At 39.6% G+C, this 22,395-nt stretch overlaps 1 long non-coding RNA gene across 1 annotated transcript in view; it reads right to left on the bottom strand.

Moving 5' to 3' along the window:
• The window catches only part of LOC145522681 (uncharacterized), a 275,846-nt gene that overhangs the window by 81,207 nt on the left and 172,244 nt on the right, over positions 1–22,395 (bottom strand). The gene's annotated exons all lie outside the window — the stretch shown is intronic.

The raw sequence follows: 22,395 nt of genomic DNA, 5'->3' as shown, positions 1-22,395 counted from the left end.
TATGGCAGTTCTATTCCCAGTTTTTTAAGGAATCTCCACACTCTTCTCCATAGTGGCTGTACTAGTTTGCATTCCCACCAACAGTGTAAGAGGGTTCCCTTTTCTCCACACCCTCTCCAGCATTTATTGCTTGTAGACTTTTGGATAGCAGCCATTCTGACTGGTGTGAAATGATACCTCATTGTGGTTTTGATTTGCATTTCTCTAATAATGAGTGATGTAACAACATCATTTTATATTTCATAGGCATTGATACAAAAACCTCTTGGATGGTGTGTCTTGTACATGAAATAAAGAGTGCCAAGGAACTCTTTCGAAAAACAGTTATTTTTGCCAGGCTTTACAATTCTTTACTCCTAAAGCTGATTCACAAAAATATGAATCAAAGAAAAGCAAACAAGAGTACTATAAACAGCAAAGAGTTAACTTTAAAAGTACAAGTAAAACCAAACACAAAAATCCCTCTTAGCCTTTTTCTTTCTAATATTCTCCACACACAATTTCGTGTTAGTCTCTCTGACTTTTCTGAGAGATATTATTTTCCTTTCCAGTACCAATTTCAGCAGTGATGGCCTAAAAGGTTCTGGTGCCCCAAGTGAGACTAGATTATAGGACTCTGTATGGGGTCAAAGATAGGAGGGTTCTTAAGGATTTTTACCAACAAAATAAAAGCAGTGGGGTTTCACTCCACTTCAAGTAAAGATACCAATACAAGCAAATTCTCCTCTTGTCATATTGATAAAGAAGCAAAAGACCCCTCCTGTCACACTGATGGGAGTGCCAATAACCTGAGTGGGGAACTGGATTATGAGCTACCATGTTCTGTGAAATTCTCTGTTCTGATATATACACACCAAGTTGAGAATGTGCCCACACACATACAGATATTTGTGATCAAGAGATTTTAACTTTTTTTCTTTTTAATAATACATGACCTTTAGTAGGTGCCCAGGAAGCGTAGCATAAACACAACAAGTTTCTGGGAAGGGCTCACCATCAATGATAAGTTTACTTCCAGCTGTGATGTAAGGGATTAAACGATCATAAGGGGCGGAGGGAGAGTGGAAAGCAATGGGAAACGCGCTATCTCTTGCCGATTCTTTTCTTCTTGAAGGAGTCATGCTTTCTGGACGTTCCAGTGTCTTCTTGTCTGAGGACCAGTGTCGTGTTGTCTGAGGGCCTCGTAGTCTTCTTATACCTTTGTCTTAGTACTTACTGTCTCGATCCAGGCAAGCTGCTTCTAACAACTGTTAGTAATCGCAATCCTTGGATGGTTGCAATCTTGAAGGAGGGAGGAAGTAATTAGTGCTTTTCAGGATGCTGGAGAAGTGCCACAGAATGTTTGTATCCATTTCTCCACTCCAGTGTCCCAAAAGCCAAACAGGAGTTCCATGAACTAAGAACTGCTCCCATTCACTTAACAGTAGTCTTCTCAATTCCGTAACAGGCAGAATCAACACTAATTCAGAGAAGCCTTGCTTGCTCTAGAAAACACTGTTTTACCTCTTCATACCAGGAGAAGATGGTGTTTAGGGCTTCCCTAGTGGCCCAAATGGTGAAGAATCCACGTGCAATGCAGGAGACCCAGGTTCAATCCCTGGGTCAGGAAGATACATCCCCTGGAGAAGGGAATGGCAATCCACTCCAGTATTCTTGCCTGGAGAATTCCATGGACAGAGGAGCCTGGCAGGCTACAGTCCACAGGGTCACACAGAGTCAGACACGACTGAGCGACCAACCGTTTCACCCTTTCTCCCTTCAGGGCTGTGACAAGAGGTTTTATCTTGCTGTGCTCCTAGCCAGTACAGCACAGACTTCACAATCAAGCAAACTTGGCTGACATTCTGGCTACTTTACATCTCTAACCTCAGTATCTTCATATGAGAAACAGGGACAGCAACTGACTCTCATGTGACTGTGAGGATTAAATAAAGAGATGCAAGTATTTAACGGAAGTACAGCACCAACTAAGACCTCACAAAGAATGAGCTTCTGAGGCAGCTTCAAGGACTACCTCCTGCTGCCTCCAATCTCCTTTTCAAGGTGCCTTGGATTTTGTTTGTATATGCAGGCCTTGTTCGTTGCACTGCTGACTGGCTAGTTCTTCCCAAATGTTGTATTTAAAATTAAAGAGGGAATTCATGTGATTAATTGACAAAGCTAATTACTATCTTTTTAGTGAACGAAGTCCTTTCATATCATCTGTCAGCTAAGGGTAATTTTATTACGAGATACTTTATTCTGGGACCACTAGACAATGCCAATCAGTTGTTAATTCTTCCATATGCTCTTCTATTAATAAGTCTTATTTACTCAGGACTGAGATTAGGATTATGATTTGGATAGTATTTATATGATTATACTTTAAGGATTTTTCCCACCGGTTTGTGCCTAATTTCAGGGTCAGTTAGAATGCTCTTTGTTGAGGATCAAACAAGGGGCTCCAACGTTTCAGTAAACTACAACACAGACTCTCTTTAGAACTGGCTCTAGACTAACTCTTGAAGAGAAACCATGCCAGAATCTGCTTCCTCAATGCGCTACATTCTAATTAGCTGCAGAATTCTTTCTACTCCAAATGGCCCCAAGCACCCAACAACAATGGCAATCTGAAGTAGTTTTTAATTTTTTGGAAGTCAGAGTAGTGAAGTTCTTGTTACATCATGTGAAATGCTGCCCAGCTGTTTGCCAGAGAGGTTTCAAGGCAGCCTTTTACTTTTTGGGTGGTTAATACCTGAGGCAAAATCAAGGAAAGAAACACAAAAGTTCTTGTACTACTTGAGATTAATTATCTGTGTGGTAAGGCTTAAATATTCAGTTAAACATTTCTGACTTGTTCATCGCTCCATCTAGATGGGCATAATTCAAAACCTGAAGGCATGTTACTATCAGTGGAGTTTCAGGTACTGATTTCCACAAGTGCTATGGAAGAGTGCACTATTTTTTAATCGTATTTTTGTACAACAGAGCAGCTAAGAAATAAACCAGGAGTCAGTGAAATTTCACTTATATGAGAAAGTCCAAAGTGTTTTCATATTAGGGTTAGGATAATTTCCTTTTCTCTGAAAGTGAAAAACCTAAATCTCAATTTTCTTTATGTACCTAATATCTTTATGTAAAGTATTTAAGGAAATTATAGGAACAAATCAGTCATTTTAATTGTCATTGTTTTCTGTTTTACATGAGCTATGCATTTTTGTGTGTGTGTGTGTGGCATTATTAGTTTTAAAGTTGAAAAAGCTATGTTTTTAGCTTCAGTATCTGGCCAGGAGTTAACACATGGCAGGGAAATAATTCTGAGGATTTATCAGGTTGCAAAAAGTTGTGAAACTGATATTTTCTTTTTTTTTTTTTTTGAATGGCCATGATATTCTTTATTTTTTTTTAATTTATTGATTTTAGTTGGAGGCTAATTACTTTACAATATTGTAGTGGTTTTTGGCACACATTGATATGAATCAGCCATGGGTTTACATGTGTTCCCCATCCTGAGCTCCCCTCCCACCTCCCTCCCCATTCCATCCCTCTGGGTCATCCTGGTGCACCAGCCCCGAGCACCTGTCTCATGCATTAAACCTGGACTGGTGATATGTTTCACATATGATAATATACATGTGAAACTGATATTTTCATAAAATAGATACAGATTACAGACTCCTATAGAACTTACAGATCAATATTATCAGGAAGGTTCTGAATCACATAAAGAGAAAGTGTTAACCAAATCAGCACAGAAATGTCTAGTTTTTCTCTTTTTGGTATACAGAACTAAACCAAGGTTGGGGCTATGTGGGCACAGACTCTCTCTACTTTCCCATACCCCACAGATAATAATTTGTGGACAATATGAAATTTAACTGAAAACAAATATGAGTGATAATGATTCTTTACTTCTTACACCTTTGCTGAAACTCAGCTTAGAGTAAAATGGCTCAAACATTGACTTTGTAAAGAAACAGTGGTCACAGAACTGATGGCAATTAGGATTATGCCAAGTGTTGATAGATTTTAAGGATTATGCCACAAGTATGTCACTTTCACAGCAGGGCATGTCATGTCATGCTGTTTGAGTTGGATTTTAAATGTACAGTTTGAAATAATTCAGAATCTTTTGTTGTCTGAATATGGGTTCTAAGACTGTCTCTGATTTGAACAAGGGATGGGTGAATATCATGGCTTAGAATGCCTACTTTGGAGCTGTTCTTTCTTTTCTTGTCATTTTTTCATGTTTACTACACATGAACATAATTTCTCATTTAAGTAGGTGGAGGGCTGAACATAATTTAGGTGAAATCTCACTGCTCATTTTTGTGGACACTGGTATCACCAAAGCATCAGTGCTCAGATGCAGTTCCTGGGGAAAATAACCAGTGCCAAATAGGTCTTGGTTGGGAGGGACTGGAGAGCATAATTGAATTTGTTCCTGTGGCCTCCAGAAATCTCAGTCACCTGAGGTCTTAAGTGTTAACTTTTCCATTTTCTCTTTTGAGAAATCAAACCTGAGAAGAACCAATTTAAAGATGCTTCTGTTAGCGCTGATTTCTTCAGTGAAATGTATACAGTTTTCCGATCTAAAAGAGGCTGCCCAGCATGGAATTGGGTGGGACGGTAAGGGAGAGCAGAGAAATTATGAGGTATGTCCTTCTGATCCTTCCTGAGTGTTATGAAACAGTCGTTTGGATAGAAATAGTGACAGGCAAGCCTAGCAGAAAAACCTCAAATAATATACACAAACACACAGAATCCAGAATAATATTTTTCTGGTGTGTGTGAAAAAGACATGCAACAAGAAGTCACATAGTCTGCTTGTATTTAAAAACAAAAAGGGACTTCCCTGGTGGTACAGTGGTTAAGACTCCGCACTCCCAATGCAGGTGGCCCTGGGTTTGATCCCTCATCAGGGAACTAGATCCCACATGCCATAACTAAGACCCAACATAGCCAAATAAACAAATATTAAAATAAAAATAAAACCCCCCATAAACCCTACATCCTAAAGAATAAGCTGAAAATCAAATATATGGGAAAACTACAAATTAGTACAGATTTTCTAATTTATATTTTCTATGTCTATCAGTTTCCAGGAGCATGAGGAGTCTGAGAATCCTTCAGTCAAACTTAAATAATGACCCATCACATACACGCATATTTTAATACCCTGAGCAGAGAAGCCACAAAGGAGGACCAACTGCTTGGCACTGAGCCATTTCCACCTAATAATGCTTTTTTTTTTTTTTTTTTGTTATTCTTTTTTTTTTTTTTTTATAAATTTATTTATTTTACTTGGGGGCTAATTACTTTACAATATTGTAATAGTTTTTGCCATACATTGACAAGAATCAGCCATGGGTTTACATGTGTTCCCCTTCCCGAGCCCCCCACCCACCTCCCTCCCCCTCCCATCCCTCTGGATCATCCCACTGCCCTGGCCCCGAGCCCTTGTCACATGCATCGAACATGGAATGGTGCTCTGTTTCACATATGACAATACACATGTCTCAATGCCATTCTCCCAGAACGTCCCACCCTCACCTTCTCCCTCAGAGTCCATAAAATTGTTCCATGCATCTGTGTCTCTCATTCTGTCCCGCATATAGGGTTATCGTTACCATCTTTCAGATTCCATATATATGCATTAGTATACTGTATTGTTGTTTTTCTTTCTGGCTTACTTCACTCTGTATAATGGGCTCCAGTTTCATCCATCTCAGTAGAACCGGTTCAAATGTATTTTTTTTAATGGCTGAGTAATATTCCATTGTGTATATGTACCACAGCTTCCTTATCCATTCATCTGCTGATGGACATCTAGGTTGCTTCCATGTCCTGGCTATTGTAAACAGTGCTGCGATGAACATTGGGGTACACGCGTCTCTTTCAATTCTGGTTTCCTCGGTGTATATGCCCAGCAGTGGGATTGCTGGGTCATATGGCAGTTCTATTCCCAGTTTTTTAAGGAATCTCCACACTCTTCTCCATAGTGGCTGTACTAGTTTGCATTCCCACCAACAGTGTAAGAGGGTTCCCTTTTCTCCACACCCTCTCCAGCATTTATTGCTTGTAGACTTTTGGATAGCAGCCATTCTGACTGGTGTGAAATGATACCTCATTGTAATAATGCTTTTTAAACACTCTCTGTGTGAAGCTCCACTAGGACTTTGTCAAAGGTCAGCTTTCTAAATATCTTTTTTTTTTTTTGTAGGGCAGGAGATTTAGGGAATTTAAATTCTAGAAAGTGCACATTGACTAGGAATGTAAGATCAACTCAACTCCCCTGCTATTTCCTCTTGCTTTTGCTCCTCAGCATCTCCCCCATTAGCACATGGCTGTCCCCAAACTGTCCCTGTTCCCAAACGAACCCTCACCGAGGCAAGGATGAGAGCAGCAGCTCTGCGGTGCTGTAAGGAAGCTCTGAAAGAGTCAACTGCACTTCTGAATTTAGAGTCTGGGGTTCCAGACAGAGCTGTACTTGTTATCAACAGAGCTTCCTGGAATCCCCTGCCCACCAAACCACACATGCCATGGTCACTGAGCCTTCTTCCTGACAATTAGACCCAGCTGCTGTTCCCTAGGCCCGGGGCCTCACCCGGACTCCATCTCAGCTTGCAGGGATACTGCTCAAGGACACATTTCCTGTTGAAAACTGCCTGCCCTCCGGACCACAGAGCATGTGCAGCCTCCCCGTCCTCTAAACGACCAGGGTGCTCCATCTTTTCCATTCTGGTGGAGTTTATCACATTGTACCTTATATTACAACTATTCAAATTTTACAGTGTCAGTTTGTTAATGACATTACCATTTCATCTTTGATTCCCACACAGAGCTACTAAGGAAGGAGCTAAAATTCTCCAAGTCTTCTCTGGACCTAATCTGTGCCTTACTCGAAGACAGGTACAAAAGAAATTTGCTGTGTCCTGGCGTTCCTTCAGTATCTGGTTCTTAAGCCTTGCTAGTGGCTATGAGAAGGAAGCTGGTCCCACAAGCAGAGTTTTAAGAGAATAATTAGTTGTTTAAATGCATCCTCTAGAAATGAAATTTTGTATTTTCAAACTCTGCAACCAGGGACCATCTTGGAGGAGTCAAGAGTGAGATGACTGACAGCAGGAAAACAAACATTCATCCTGATGCTTTACTGTACTTTTTGGGAGAAAAAAAATGAAGACACCTTAAAATTCATTGTGGTATTTAGGTGCTCATTAATTCACTCAATATCCATTCACAGGTTAGTCATGAAAAATGATTATTTATCAGTTGGTATCATATAATGTATTAGTCACAAATTTAGTTCAACACTTTAAGAATTCCAAGGGTTATTAAATGTTTCCACCTGTGTTCCTTGTAAGACAGTTATTTTTCCTAGGATGGTGCATCTCAAATTTTAACATGCATACAAATAACCTAGGTGGTCTGGTGAAAAGGCTGATTTTAATTCCTTTGGATGAGATGGAACCTGAGATTCTAAATTTCTGACAAGCTCCTAGATGATGCTGATCCCTGTTGGTTCATGGATCTTAGTGGTGTGACCCATGAACCAACAGGATCACCATCACCTAGACATTTATCATAAATTTAGAATCTCAGGTTAGGCCCAGAGAAGACTTGGAGAATTTTAACCCCTTCCTTAGCACTGTGTGGGAATCAAAGATGAAATGGTATTGTCATTAACAAACTTTTTAAAATTTGAATAATTGTAATATAAGGTACAATGTAATAAACCACTAAGAGGGAAGGTGTTAGAGGAACTTTTTCTTCTGTGAGCAACTTTCCTTAGCAGTCTAACAGAAGGAAGACCTGTGCATGATCTAGGTTCTTCCTTCCCAGTACAATGCCATGAACAAAAGAGCACCAATTCCTTGAGCATTTGTAAAATGAGATATCAACTTTGGTTATCTTAAATGAATTAAGATCATATGAGATGCATGTGAGTGTCCTCAACAAATAAAAAGCATCATGAATGGTGTTATAATGATAAAGTACTAATTCCACACTTCAGTTGAAACGTAGAGTCCTGAATAATTAAAACTTCAAATGGGAAAAAGACAAAATGTTTTGTAACAGAGATGTCTCACTGGTCTTATTTCTTGACTGACAGTGGAGTTGGGTGGCTTCTGACACAAGGTGGTGCTTGGGTAAGAGAGTTTTCAGAAGGCTTTGCTCTGTGAGGGGTGGGAATGATTTTTCCTTTGTAAACAGGATAAACAGGATATCAATAAAGAAACAAATTCCACACAAAGGCTTTGGTGTTAAATTTTGAATGTACATTTTTATCTCACTTGACTTGCATACTAACCCTAGGTATTGATATTATTTATTCCTATTTTTGATTGGAGGATAATTGCTTTATAATACTTTTTATAATTAAATTTGACTCATTTTTAATTGAAGAATAGTTGCTCTACAATATTGTGTTGGCCTCTGCCGTACATCAACATAAATCAGCCATAGGTATACATATGTCCCCTTCCTCCTGAACCTCCACTCCCATCTCCCACCCCATCACACCCCTCTAGGTTGTCACAGAACACTGGGTTGAGCTCCCTGTGTCACACAGCAAATTCCCACTTGCTATCTATGTTACATATGGTACTGTATATGTTTCCATGTTACTCTCTCAATTTTCATCCCACCCTCTCCCATTTTAAAGATAAGGATCCAAGAGCTCCAGCAAGGCAAGGGCTGTACTGTTTTGCCCATCAGCATATCCTCAGCAGTAGCACAATGCTGAAACAGAGTAGGCATTCTAAAATATTTGTTTAACGAATAAATAAGACTCAGAGAGGTGAAGTGTCTTGCTTAAGGTCACATTCAATTAAGTGGTAGAGTAAGGCATTGTCCCAGATCCATTTGTCTTGACCCCTGGAGCTTCTCATTCAGCAGATCTAAGCTGAGCCCAATTATTTGCATTTTTATTAATCATCCCATTGGATCCCTTTGACTCAATCATTTTTGAGCATGTATTTATTAACATGTAATATATGTCAGTCCCACTCTAGGTGCTGACAAGTAAATAAGATATCAGTAAAGAAACAGATTTCACACAAAGATTTTGGTATTAAATGGATCCATCAGCAAACAAAATAGGCAACAGCCTCTGGCCTTATGGAACTTAAGAGCTATGAGACATCAGGCCAGTTTGAGAAGCTGCAGCACACTGTGATGATAAATGGTTCTGTTTATTCAGTTAAAATTAGCTGCAAGGGGGATTTCATTCACCTCTTCACCATATTTGCTGTGAGAGCTAAGAGCACTCTGTTCAGATGAAAGCAGATACAAAAGGTCTTCTTTTGAAAAGGAGACAAGGCTTTTGGGATGAGGCAATGTTTGTGTGTGTGTGTGTGTGTGTGTGTGTGTGTGTGTGTGTGTGTGTGTGTGAACCTGTTTGGCATCCCTGGCCCTTGGCATGAACACCCTCTCATCCTCATTGGGACAACTGAAAATGCCCAATTCCCCTCTCCTGTTAAGAACTGCTGGAGGGACTGAAGGAGAAAAGTGCTGGTGGAGGAAGATCTGGCTGAGCCTCTGAAGACTTTTCAGCCCCTCGAAGATTTTTTGATTTCCCCTTCTGGGTATCAGGCTCTATTTAATTATGTGGAGGTACTTTTTCAAGACAGTGTTGTATTTTAATTATCTGTAAAGCTCCCACAGATCATCATTTAAGATTTTTGAATTGTTGCATCGAAGGGTCTTGATTGCTACCATTTAGCATGCATTGCCTCCCTCCCCTACTCTCCTTTTCAAAAGGATGAATAGAAATTTCAGGCAGGTGAAAGAAGTGGGCAAATGATACCCTGTGTTTTAAAAGTCTGCTACTTAAAAACCTCTAGTTACTTATTCGTTTAAATGAGTAACCTGCATAATTGTCATATTTTTAGTCCTTAAAAATCTGTTTTTGCAATGGAAATCTTCATGCAATCAGTATAATCAATTGCAAAATTAATAAACCTGGCTGATCTTCAACAGCATTTTTTACTTTGATAAACGCGAGGGAAAATATCTCTGTGTGTGGTTTAGACCTGGAAGATTTTTAGTAACAAATTCGGAATTGTCTGGCCTTACTTTGAAATTGCTGATGATGCTCATTTTTCTGTCATTTTCTTAAATGTTTTCGGTGCCAAATGGAGCTTTTAAAATGGACAGAAGGCAGCAATTTAAGGGACCTCTTTCAGTGGGGTGGTGGGGGGACAAATTTCTGAAAGAACTTTGCATAAGATTTTATAAAATTTCATAATGTTAACTATTCCTTGTTTTAGAAAAATAGCAAAGCTAGTTACACATTCATGGAAACATGGATGTAAATGGAAAATCAACTGTCCATCTCAAGATTTTCATACTGTTAGGTAAGAGGTATGCTTCATTCATTGTCATAATATCAGGAACAAAGTTGTTAATGTAGGTGCTATACAACAACATAGAAAATTCAGATATGATTTCCTACTAGAAACCTAAGAAAGCATTTAGTGGAGTTTGTGCTGGGTGAGTGGCAACTTATACAGCTCTAAGAAAAGCAATTAGTTGCTGAAAAATAGCTCTATTTAAATAGTCCCAATATAACCATTGCCGAAATGTATTTGTCTGGAAGGCACTATCCAAGTCCTGTTAGTGGTGATGACAAAAAGGAGGCAAGGAAGATGATTTTAGTCCTTCCAAGGCATTGTTTGTTTGTGAATATTAATTTTTATTGCCTGATGTAAAGCAAGCCAGGTGTCCCTCCAAAGTCTTGTTCTCCTGAATTTTGCTAGCTAGCTCTCACATGCTACTGGAGTGCCTACCCCTGAATAGGTCTAGCCTGCTTGAAGCCATCCTAGAGAAGCTAAGTTCAGTAATTTCTGATCGTCCACGTCTCATCTGAAATCAAAGTGTGCAGAAAACTTTAGACACCTGTTCCACAATATATATCTAAACCTGGTGAAATGATATTTTTAAAGGTCTTTTTAAAATCCAAGTTATAGCAAAGCATGATGTCCAAATGGAGAACACTTGGTTGATTTTTAAAACGGTTTTCATTTACTTTTAGCCACTTTTTAAGTGAAAGTAATAAAACTAAAAGGGAGGGGTACGTTTTCTGTTCCTAACCAGCCTCATTTTATTTGGCATAGCACAGAACTGCCTCCAGTTTAAGTTCTATTAATGAAAAGTTGAGTGGTGTAAGACAAACTCAGGAGTAGTTTGCTCTGGAAAACCCAAGTCAAAATTGGTTACATCCACAAAAGAGTTTTCATTTTGCTTGGTCAGGGAAAGAAAGAAAGAAAGAAAATTAATAGTTCAAGCCCCAAGCTCAACTGCTAATATTAACATTCTAAAAGTGGTAATTATCTAAGTAGAAATTGGCAATAAATATGTATGTAATCATGATATATTTTATATAGTTGAAATCTAATTCTGAATTATTTTTGTATTTAATGCCAAGCAAGAAACATGGTAAATGAAAAGAGAGCACTTTTTGAAAATACAGCCTTGTGGATTTAAAAAAATCTGTTCATACTATTGGCAATGTGAAGGTAAAAATGAGGTTTTTTAACTTCACAGTTTTCTTTTTCTCTATTTCTTTCATGCCCTTGAAAGCAGACTGTTTTTTTCATGACCAGTGAAGACACAGGACACAATGAAATATAAGTGCTATATAAAGACATATCCTCATTTAACAACTAGCTGCTATAAAAATAAATTATACCATATGACTCAGGGAAGTTGTTAATAATTCTACTTTGTTTACATTATGCTTAGAAAGCAACATAGCTTAATGAGATCAGATATTGAGCTAACGGTATATCTTGGAGTCATAATGTTTTCAAAACCGTAGGCAGATTGAATGTGAGTAGTTTGTACCGATAGTGTTTTTAAAAGAGGAAATGAATAAGGCCCTGTTTGGTATAGGAGTTATGCATTTATTACCTAGAGTAAAGAATATTAAGTGCACACAAGTTACTGAGCTGCTTAGAAAGGACACAAATATCATAAATGGGGAAAAATTTAAGAACCATGGAGGTATTTTTACTTAAGAACTATGAATAATATCCATCATCATAAAAACATAGAAAGAAAGTCCACAATAAGTGACCAAGTATCCAAAAAACCATGTGGTCATGTTCTTAAGCAGGTGAGCATGTTTAGAATTCCCATTTCCTACAAAATAAAATTTCTTCCTGCTCCCTGAGCTTTTTGGATGAATTGGTTAAAATGAAGTGGGCCATACTCAGTTTTTCATTTTTACAATTCAGAGAAACATTATACTTCTCAACCTTGGAGTTGCCTATTTGATGTTTAAAATCAATGTGATATTCAAGTAGATAACACACACTCTCATCCACCCTTCATTAAGGGCATGACAATTGTTAAAGTGCCAGACCAATTTCTTACTGTCTTTATAAAAAATGCAAAGGTAAAAGTTACTGGCTGTAATTTTAGTTGTTATAAACTGGGGATTTCTTTAACATATAACATTTAATTAGAGCACAGTCAGCCAGCATGGCAGAATATCTAACAGCAGATTCTTTACAGAATTTTTTACAGGTTTGTTTTTCGCTTCTTCAAAATCAACTTGGTATTATTTTCTCTCTCTCTTTACACTCAAGCTTTGCAAAGTGCCAAAAAAATAAAAATAAATAAAAAGAAGCAATCCCAGACACCCACTTTGCCAAATTAGTGAGAAGGCAGGATCTGTGAAATGTAGGAATTATCCGTTTGCACAGGAGAACACATCAGCTGTAAGCACGCAGCTGCCATGTCAAGCAAATGCACTTTTTCTAAAGGCAAGGTACAGCCTGTGTCAGTACACTCAGCTTTACATAAAAATAAATACATTTCAAAATCAGTAAGACAGGGCAACAAGAAAAAATTGTTGCAAAGCTTATTGCTAACTACTGAGGAGAAGGACATGATGCTATTTTGTCCTTGGATCCAGAAAGTGACAGAATTTCTAGGGGTGGACAGAATGTGCACAGTATAATTGAAATTGGATCTAGATCCAGAAAGGCATTGCCTACCTTGAAGATGATGCTGTCAGATGAGTATAAACTGGAAAAATCTGGTGCAGTAAGATGTGTGTGTAGGTTATTAGGCCGCATTATCTCCCAAGTTTTCTATGAAACTAACTCAAGTTAACAATTTTTCTTTCTGACCTAGGCTCAGAGTCACACAGATTTCTACCACATTTTATTGATTACAAGGAAAGAGGATACTTAGGTTCCACTTCTTGATGTGGGAATGATAAGATTTAGAAGATCTTGTAGGAACAGAGATACTCATCTTTGGAAAATATTGCCACTGTCTTTTTACTCTGAAAATGTAATTTTTGCAAATCTGCGGATGATGATATTTTGAGTAAAAGTACTCTTTGCTAGTAGATAACTGAGGATGAATGATTACAGTAAAAATTAAAATAATAAGAGAAATCTAGCAGTTTCTTGACTCCTTGAGGCAAGATCTTTTATTTGTTAGTGATATCTCTATTCCATGGGGCTTCTGGTAGCTCAGTGGGTAAAGAATCTGCCTGCGGTGCAGGAGACCCAGGTTTGATCCCTGGGTCGGGAAGATCCCCTGGAGAAGGAAATGGCACACCACTCCAGTATTCTTGCCTGGAAAATCCCATAGACAGAGGAGCCTGGTGGGCTTCAGTCCATGAGGTCGCAAAGAGTCAGGCACGAATGAGCGACTAACACCTCTATTCCATAGAAATTCGAGTACTTTCCCTCATCATTAGTAGGTCTTTGCTATTTCTTCTACCTCAGGTCTACCAGTATGTCTGAAATTATACACTTACTTGAAACAGGTTCACTATTAATACAAAGATTCAACAACAGTGGGGATAATAGAAAAGTAAAGGCCATTTGGCTTAGTTAGCTGAGGAAAGAGGAGAAAACATATTGACACTCAGCTGACAGAGGGGATAAACTATCTTATGCAGTCTGGTCATCTCTCTTGGTGTAATGCCCCCCTTCTGCGAAACATAAAGGAGCCCTCCTGACAAAATGGTGAAGTGAAGCTAAGAAAAATACTTGGGAAACAATTTGCAAATACATGGCTCTAGCTGAATGCCAACTGGAAGATGCAATTATAGCTCTTGGATTGGCTTGCCTACATGTCTGTGGTATGGCCTTTGTCTTTGGACCATGGACCCATCAGTGAGACACTTGCTTTCAATGTTTTCTTCCTTTGGTGGGGGTGGGTTTCTGCTTAGCCATCCACATTCCTACCTGGTCTTCTCTAGCATCAGAATGTCCTTGCTTAATATTTAGCAGTGTGAGATAAACCCTTACTAAGAGGAATAAAATACTCTGAATTTTCTGACATCTTGGTCCTTAACAGCAAATTCTCACTAAGTGAGAAAAAGAAGTCTGGTCACAAAGGTCTGCAAAACCTCCTGGGCAAATGCTTAGAGATCTGATAGAAACTTCAGAATCTGCAGTACATAGGCACTCACATACTTCAAAGCAGAAGCAGAATGTAGTAGTGTAAGAGGAATGTTCAGTCCCCAGGCATCTGAAGCCTACCTTAAGAGGGTAAACCAAAAAGACAAAGATTGTTTCACTACTTGGCAGTCAGTGAAAGCTCATCCTCTGCAAAAGGATTTGGTGGTGCCCAATGAAAGAGCTCACTGATTATAGTACTGCAGAGTATCTGAGTTGGAACACATGTCTTCAAGATCATTAGGGCTGGCAAACTGAAGCTGTTTTGAGTGTGATCTTCTGAGATGAGCATTGCTTTGAAATCCAAATCTATGATATTTAAAGCCTATTTATAGCAAGGCTTCAGAGATAGGTTGTGGTCAGCTTCATGCTACAAGGATAAGAAAGGGAATGCTTCTTGGTGTTTAGATAAAGATGACACTTATTTTTGACACTCTCAGCTACCATACTATTCCAATTAAATACTTCCTGATTTTGCAATATTTGGAAGGACTCAAACCCCAACTGATCCTAAAAAAAAGCAGATTAGAGATACAGCAATTATTCTCCAGATAAGAAAAATTTCTAACAATCCTTTAAGTCAAATTATTTACTTGCAAGAGGCTTACCTGTATGGCAAGCACAGCTTGGTGCTTTTGTAAAGTCCTCTAACTATCTTCTAAAAGAAGCCATATTTAAGTAATCATCCATTTATACCATTTATATCGGCAGATAAGTGCACACCAAGCAACACTTTGTACTTCTCTGAGAAAATTTGAAAGAAACAGATTTTCCTAAAATGGGATTTCAGCGATATTTTGAGTTAAACACAGTGCTTCTATTGTTTCTATAATTTAGAGTCTTTACTACCAGTGAGCAAAGAAAAGCAATGATTTTAGAGACTTTCATAAGGCAGATAATATAGATGGTATTCACTCTCTTGCATTGCTCCTAGTGAAAAACTTCCCCTGGGTTAATTAGCCTCAGAAAAAACTTTTCAACTGTGTATTACACTGTTGAAAACTGGGCATAAGAACAAGTAAGCTACTCCTTGAATAAATAATATTTCATGGATTCAAGATGCATCAAGGAGGCAAAACCCCAGACCGAAAAATGGAGTTTTTCTGGATAGAAAATTGATACAAAATTGAAACCAAAAACCTGCCTGACTTTTACTTAGCAATTGCTTACTGTGGTTTCTCAATGCCAGCTTTGTATAAACAGATTAACTTTGTTTTCTAAGTGTTTCCAAAGAGCCTGGAAACTAAGAATCAGTAGTGCTTCTGCCCAGCCCTCAAAAACCAACAAACTCTTCCAAAAGCTCCAACACCTGTTGCTGAAATTCTACCACACAGTGCCCTTCATCTTCTATGCCAACAGATGTGAAGATGCCCAGAGGTACCTCACATGTTTATGCTTCTGAGTTTCCCGGGGGCACCAGGAAGGGGAGGGAAAATGATTCCGGAATTCCAAAGGTCACTGCTGGATCAAAATAATGAAAATTGCCCACATGTTGGAAAAAACTCTGATGTGATTACTGGAAAGTCTGGCAATCAGACCAAGAAGAACTAACTGGGCTAGAGTTTCATTTACATTGAAAAACAGGGGGAGAGAGAGAGAGAGAAAGCAAAGAAAAGTATGCCAGGGTGAGAGAGAAATAGTTATGTTCTTTAGCCTTCAGGCTACCACAATTAAATTCAAACAAAAAAATGGAGGAAATCTTTACCTGCACCAAAAGGGATCAAGTGTGAACTGTCACACTTACATAATCGTTCATTTCTGAAAATAAATTTAAGAATTTAAGTGATTAAACAGAGTGAAGATGAGTTTTGTTTTTTTTTTTTTAACAAAGAAGGAAACTACAATATATATTTGACTTTCTTTCAAGGCACTTATTGTGCCTTATAATCATTTCCTTACAAATATTTTATTGTAAGAACAGCTTTTCTTTCTAATGTATATTTCTCACTACTTTTTTTACTTGACAGTACTGGAACTCTGCATGGTGATGCTAACATGATTATATATAAAAGATGCACTTTCTGCATAAAATAAACTTGATGGCTATATGTCACAATCTCTGCTTTGAAATCTTTTTACTCTGGGTTACTTAAGAGGTAACCTAGAGGCACTGTGGGGTAGTACCCACGGGATTTGGAAGCTCTAATTCCAGTTGTATACTCTTGGGTGCAAGCTTTCTGGTATGCATTATTTCCTCACTTAACAAGAAAATAGGCACCTGAGAAGCAACTGGCTAGGTGTATGCGCTGTGCCTATACAGGGACTGCCATCCTCCTCTCACAGAGCTTTCAGGCAATTGCACTTCGGTGTGTCCCATTCTAGAATAGAGGCATGACCTGGAGGATCCCAGGAATGGCCACTGAGTCCTGAGGGTGGGGTGAGGTGAGGAGGGGAGGTCAGGGAATACTCTTCAGAAGATAAGACTGAGACCAGAGGCTCTAGTAGGAGTTAGCCAGCAGAAGAGCAGGGAGGGGTTGTGGAAAATGAGCTTTAGACAGAGACAATAACATATGTGAAGACCCAGAGGCACTTAAGAGTTTTGTCAAGAACTAGAATCTTTGGAGACGAATTGCAAAAATGATAAACTTGTGAACTGTATCTATAGTACTTATCAATGGTTCTCCTTCAGCTTTCTTTCTTTTTTTGTTTTAGTCCAAAAGTTTCATGCAAAAGCAAGTGGGTGATGGCCAAAGGCTTTGCTTAAAGTGACAAGTGGAAACTTCTTAGACAACACCAGCACTCCTGAAGCTAGTGAGGATGCACAGCCCAGGCTTCCTACTATCTGATGCATTTTACAAAATAAGCACATATTTTAGGGTGAGGCTTCTAAATTTTTAATTTGCGTAAAGAATCTCCTGGGATTTTTGTTAGATTACAGATTCTGATTCAGTCTGGGTGGGTCTAAGACTGGGTGCTTAGGTTTCCCCGGTGGCGCTAGGGGTAAAGAATCCACCTGCCAATGCAGGAGGCATAAGAGATGAGGGTTCGATCCCTGGGTTTAGAAGTTCCCTTGGAGGAGGGCATGACAACCCACTCCAGTATTCTTGCCTGGAGAATCCCATGGACAGATAAGCCTTGCAGGCTACAGTCCATAGGATTACAAAGAGTTGGACACGACTGAAGTGACTTGGCATGCATGCACACACAGACTGGGTTCAGAATTCTGATTCTGAGACTCTGGGTGGGCCTACGAGTCTCCATTTAAAGTTCCCAGGTGATGTTGATCCCTGTGATCGAGGACCTCACTTTAAATAGTAAGGTCTTAAAGCACTTAAAGTGAAAGTGTTAGTCACTCAGCTGTGTCTGACTCTGTGACCCCTGTACTGTAGCCCACAAGGCTCCTCTGTCCATGGAATTTTCCAGGCAAGAATACTGGAGTGAGTAGCCATTCCCTGCTCCAGGGGGTCTTTCCCATACATTGCAGGCAGATTCTTTACCTTCTGAGCCACCAGAGAAGCCCCTTTAAAGCATTTAAGGAAGGCCCAAATAAGGGAGATCAATGTACTGAAAGTTTCAGTATTTTGAATAATTTACTTAAAATGCATTCTGTCATTCTCTCTTGCTGACACACACACACTTAAGTGCATCCTGCGGACTTAAGTTCATCCTGCAGATTTAAGTTCATCCTGCAGACTATACACAAGTGTATAACCACTAACCAACCAATAGAGAATACAGTAACTTTTCTGGTTATCAATCTATAAATGGGTTAAACACATATCCTGTCTACTGCTACCCTTTTTAATATTTATGTACCTACTCTTTTCTTTCTGCTGTGTTCTAGTATCTTAGTGATATAGCAGAGGAATATAATTAAATATATGTTGCCTCTAAAGTACATTTATCTTCATAGGGGAAGGCTCAAGGTGCACCAGTATATCTCTTCTTCAGACAAAATGCACTCCAGAACACTCAACTCATGTAAGCTTCCCCATAGGGCTGACCTGTGAACTTTCATTGGTTTACTTACCCCTCTCTTGCATATACACATTATTAAGGCTTTGAGATTCTTGCTTTTTCCCACTTGTCAGATCCAGTCAGTATACTATCCTCAGATAATGGACTGGGGTGATGTTCCAATTCAATCAAAGCCCCTGTGAGTATGATTGAGATATCTGGGTATTTAAAGCTATCAGCCTTGCCTGTGTTTGTCCAAATATTCATTCCCCCCAACCCCATAATGAGAGCCCTATTCCTTCCCAACTAGTCTCCCATCTTAGAAAAAAGAGACCTGGTGGCTTGGTATATTTAAATGAAATAGCAATTCCAACTCTTATGATCAAGCCCTGCCCTGATTCTCAGCCATGTCTGCCTTTCAGCTACATGAGATGAGGAAATTATACAGCACCACAGAGACTTTCTGGTTCTCTACAACTGCCTTGGGTTGGAAATTCGAGACTTTATGTTTATCATTTTCTTTACATACACTCTCCAGAGCAGCTATAAGTTGTCATTTCCCCGCTCCTAACATCTTAGTAATCACTAATGTCACCGTAGCACTTAAATGTCACAGCCATGTTACCCACTAGAGCCTTGACCTCCATCTTCCCTCGAGGCCACTATTGGTGATAATCTGAGTGAATGTGATTCTGTGTTGGGGATTACCAGTGTTTTCTATTTCTCTGGCACTCTGTGCACTCTTCAAATAGGAGCGACTCAATCTCAGAATCCAATTCTGAGGGTCTGTTTGTCATGCCCCATACCTGGTACCAATTACTTCCTTGGTCAGAGTCCCAGCAGCAAGCATAGCTCACACATGAGGCCTAATGATAGTTTAAAATAGGACTAATCCAGTTGCCCCCAGAAATGCCCATCAATCTGTGCTGGCTGCAAAGAGCCAACATTTTCTTTTATTAACTACATAGTATTACCTTTCACAGGTAAGTTTTATAAGCCATCTAGAATTCATTTCTGTATATCATACAGATTCAATTCTCTCCATAGAATATACTATGAATCTTCCTAAAAATTGTCACTGATTTGTGATGCCACCTTTATCATGTATCAACTTTCCATTCATTCAGATGTCTGTTTCTAGGCTCTGCATTTCATTCCATCGGTCTATTCGTATGTTGCTTTTACTATTCTGGCTGTGTAGTGTGCCTGAATACTTGGTAGGTGATTCAGTCACCTATATATAGATGACTATATATAATGTATGTATAGTGTACATATGTATCTATATAGTATATATGTATAGATGACTATATATATATATATATATACACATCTATATTCATGTCAGATTCAGTTTTATTAAGACCTTCACACAATCCTTCATGCTCAATTACCAACAGATGATTTTAAACTATTATCTAGGGAGGGTAAAGGGTTATGTTTAGTACTTCGTTTTGCTGAGCAAGGTATACAACACAAAGGTAAGCTGAATTACTCATTGGTCACCTGTGATTTTCCTTCTCTACCCTTTCCTACACAGTGCTCCATCTTTCTTTTCAATAAATACTTCGGGCTGAATTGTGTCCTCCTTCACCCTCACCTCACCAACCAACCCCACCCCCCAAATCCATATGTTGAAGTCCCAATCCCCATTACCTCTAAATGTGGTATATTTAGAGATAGGATCTTTAAAAAGGCAATTAAGTTAAAATGATGACATTAAGGTGAGACCTAATCCAATATTACTGCTGCCCTTACCTTATATGAAGAGTAAATTTGGACACAGAAATGTGGAGAGAAAAGACAATATTCAGACACAGGGAGAATTTGGCCATCTACAAACCAAGGAGAGTAGCCTCAGAAGGCATCAAAGCAGTTGACACCTTGATTTTGGACTTCTAGTCTCCAGAATCATAAGAAAATAAAGCCATCCAGTCTGTAGTACTTTGTCACAGCAGCTCAAGCAAACTAAAACAACCAGGTATTGAAAGAATATCAACTTAAAGAGGTGCACCAAACTTAGCCGAGTTCTCATGCCCATATACCTTAATCTTGCCCTGTCCAAATCTATGGTTCTAATTTTGGTCTTTTTTCGCAGGAGTAGACTTGCTCATTAACCATGGTTTTGTCATTCCTTTGCAGATATCTATCTAGCACCTGGAGCTCAAGTGCTCCAAATGTAAGTCCTGATGTTTTCCTTCAATTCTGCTGTTCTCTGGTTGTCTCTGCCTTATATAATGGTCTTGGAGAGGCCTAAGAGTCACCCTAGACTTCTGCCCCAGCCTTCCTATTGAATACACATCAATAGAGTCAGTTTGTCCTACACTGGATCTTTCCTCATGGTGTGACGGCTGTTATTCCCTTCACAGGGGAAGTGTGATTCGTGTTGGCGGAGCAAGAGTCTGAGCAGAGTGTGAGATAGGACTCGCGCTCTGCTCCCTGGCTGTTGCTTCCCTGTTAGGGGCAGGGTCTGCACCCCAGCTGGTGGAGTGGAAGCCCTGAGGGATGACTGGATCAGGCTCTGTTGCCCTCGAGTGCATGCTCTGCCCCAAGGAGGCAACGACTGTAGCAAGCGAGGCTCTTGTGCTCACAGAGAACCTATGCACTGCCTGTTTAGGCATCTGTGGATCAGTTCAGAAGTAGCCCAAGGTCACATCCCTTCTTCGGTGGTGCTTATCCCAGATCTAGTGCAGAGCTGTGGTATGGAGTAGGCTGGGGCTGGGCTTGAGGCATGGTGGCTGTAGAAATTGAGCTGGCTGTGCCTCTGCCAGAGATCTGAATGGTCTCCATGGCAGTCTTGTCCCAGTACCTATCTGCCCCAGATCTAGCACTAAGTTGCAGTATGAAGTTGGGGGAGCTGGGGTACTGTTGCTGGGAGAGGAACCACTGTGTGCTCCTGTGGGCATGGACACTGGCAACTGCCACCCACTTGGATCACAGTCCAGATCCCCTGGTCTGTCTCTGCATAACTGGACTGAGTCATTTCCCAGGGCTCAGACCTTGGAGAAGGCTGTGGTGTGGAGTGAGTGCGCCTTCAGTGCTCACCCTGTTCAGAATAGGAAGTGCAGTGAGTTAGCTGCTTCCAGTATGAGGCTCTCGCTGCTTTTATTGTTGGCAAGCCAGCACACACACACTCCTTGTGCATGGAGTCTAGGCGTCACCAGCCCTCTGTCTGTCCCAGTTGTCCTCTAGCAGTCAAGGAGGCTTGTCTCCTCCATGCAGGGACCCAGAACTGTGATGTGCAGGTTGTGGCTTGACACATTGGCTCCTCAGGGTGAAGGTCCACCTATGTGAACCTTCTCTTCCTTACAGATCCTTCCCAGGGGTGTAGCTCCCGATCTGATATCTCTTTTCTGTCCTATCCGGTAACAGGAAGATCTTTCTTGTAGCTTTGACTAATTAGGAGTTCTTCTGCATATTTGGTTAGTTTTCTGTGAGAATCATTCCACATGTAGATGTATGTTTGATGTGTTTGTCAAGGGGATGTAGGGTTCCATGTCCTCTTACTCCACCGTCTTGATTTATGATTCTATTATTTAAATTAAAAAGTTCTAATTCCTTAGCAAGGCATTCATGGTCTTTGATAATCTGGTCCAACATACCACTTCAATATTTTTATTACCATATCTCCCTCTTCCAAGCACCCTTTATGCTTATCACAACAATAGATTTTTTTTCACATCTTCCAGTACAAAACATATTCTCACACTTAGGTGTTTTTGATCTCTGCCTGCAATACCTTTCACTCCCTATTTTACTGTCAAATTCCATACATCCTCAAATAGATAAAAGACGTTGTCTCCAATAAACTGCCCTTGGAAATTGGCACTCCTAATTGTGATCGGCAGTTTCATATTTTGCACCTCCAATTGTACCTTTGAATTCCATTTCTTTCATATTTATTATATTTGTTTTAGTTTGGTATCTCTGGCCCTTTCAAGGAAGTAGGAAGCTTTGTGAAGGACAATTTTTTTGCTCATTTTTCTATACCAACCCAGTATATAGTATAGGGCTTTGTACACTGTAGGGGATCTTTAAATAAGCTGAAAGAGTATAAGAGTTTGCCAAGTATCAATTCTATATGAGTTTTGAG

Source organism: Giraffa tippelskirchi, chromosome 10 (assembly GCF_054371585.1).
Source record: "Giraffa tippelskirchi isolate mGirTip1 chromosome 10, T2T-mGirTip1v1.2.pri, whole genome shotgun sequence".
In the NCBI taxonomy this organism is placed as follows: domain Eukaryota; kingdom Metazoa; phylum Chordata; class Mammalia; order Artiodactyla; family Giraffidae; genus Giraffa; species Giraffa tippelskirchi.
The sequence above is the reverse complement of the archived record's forward strand: the minus strand, read 5'-3'. Positions and strand labels throughout refer to the sequence as shown.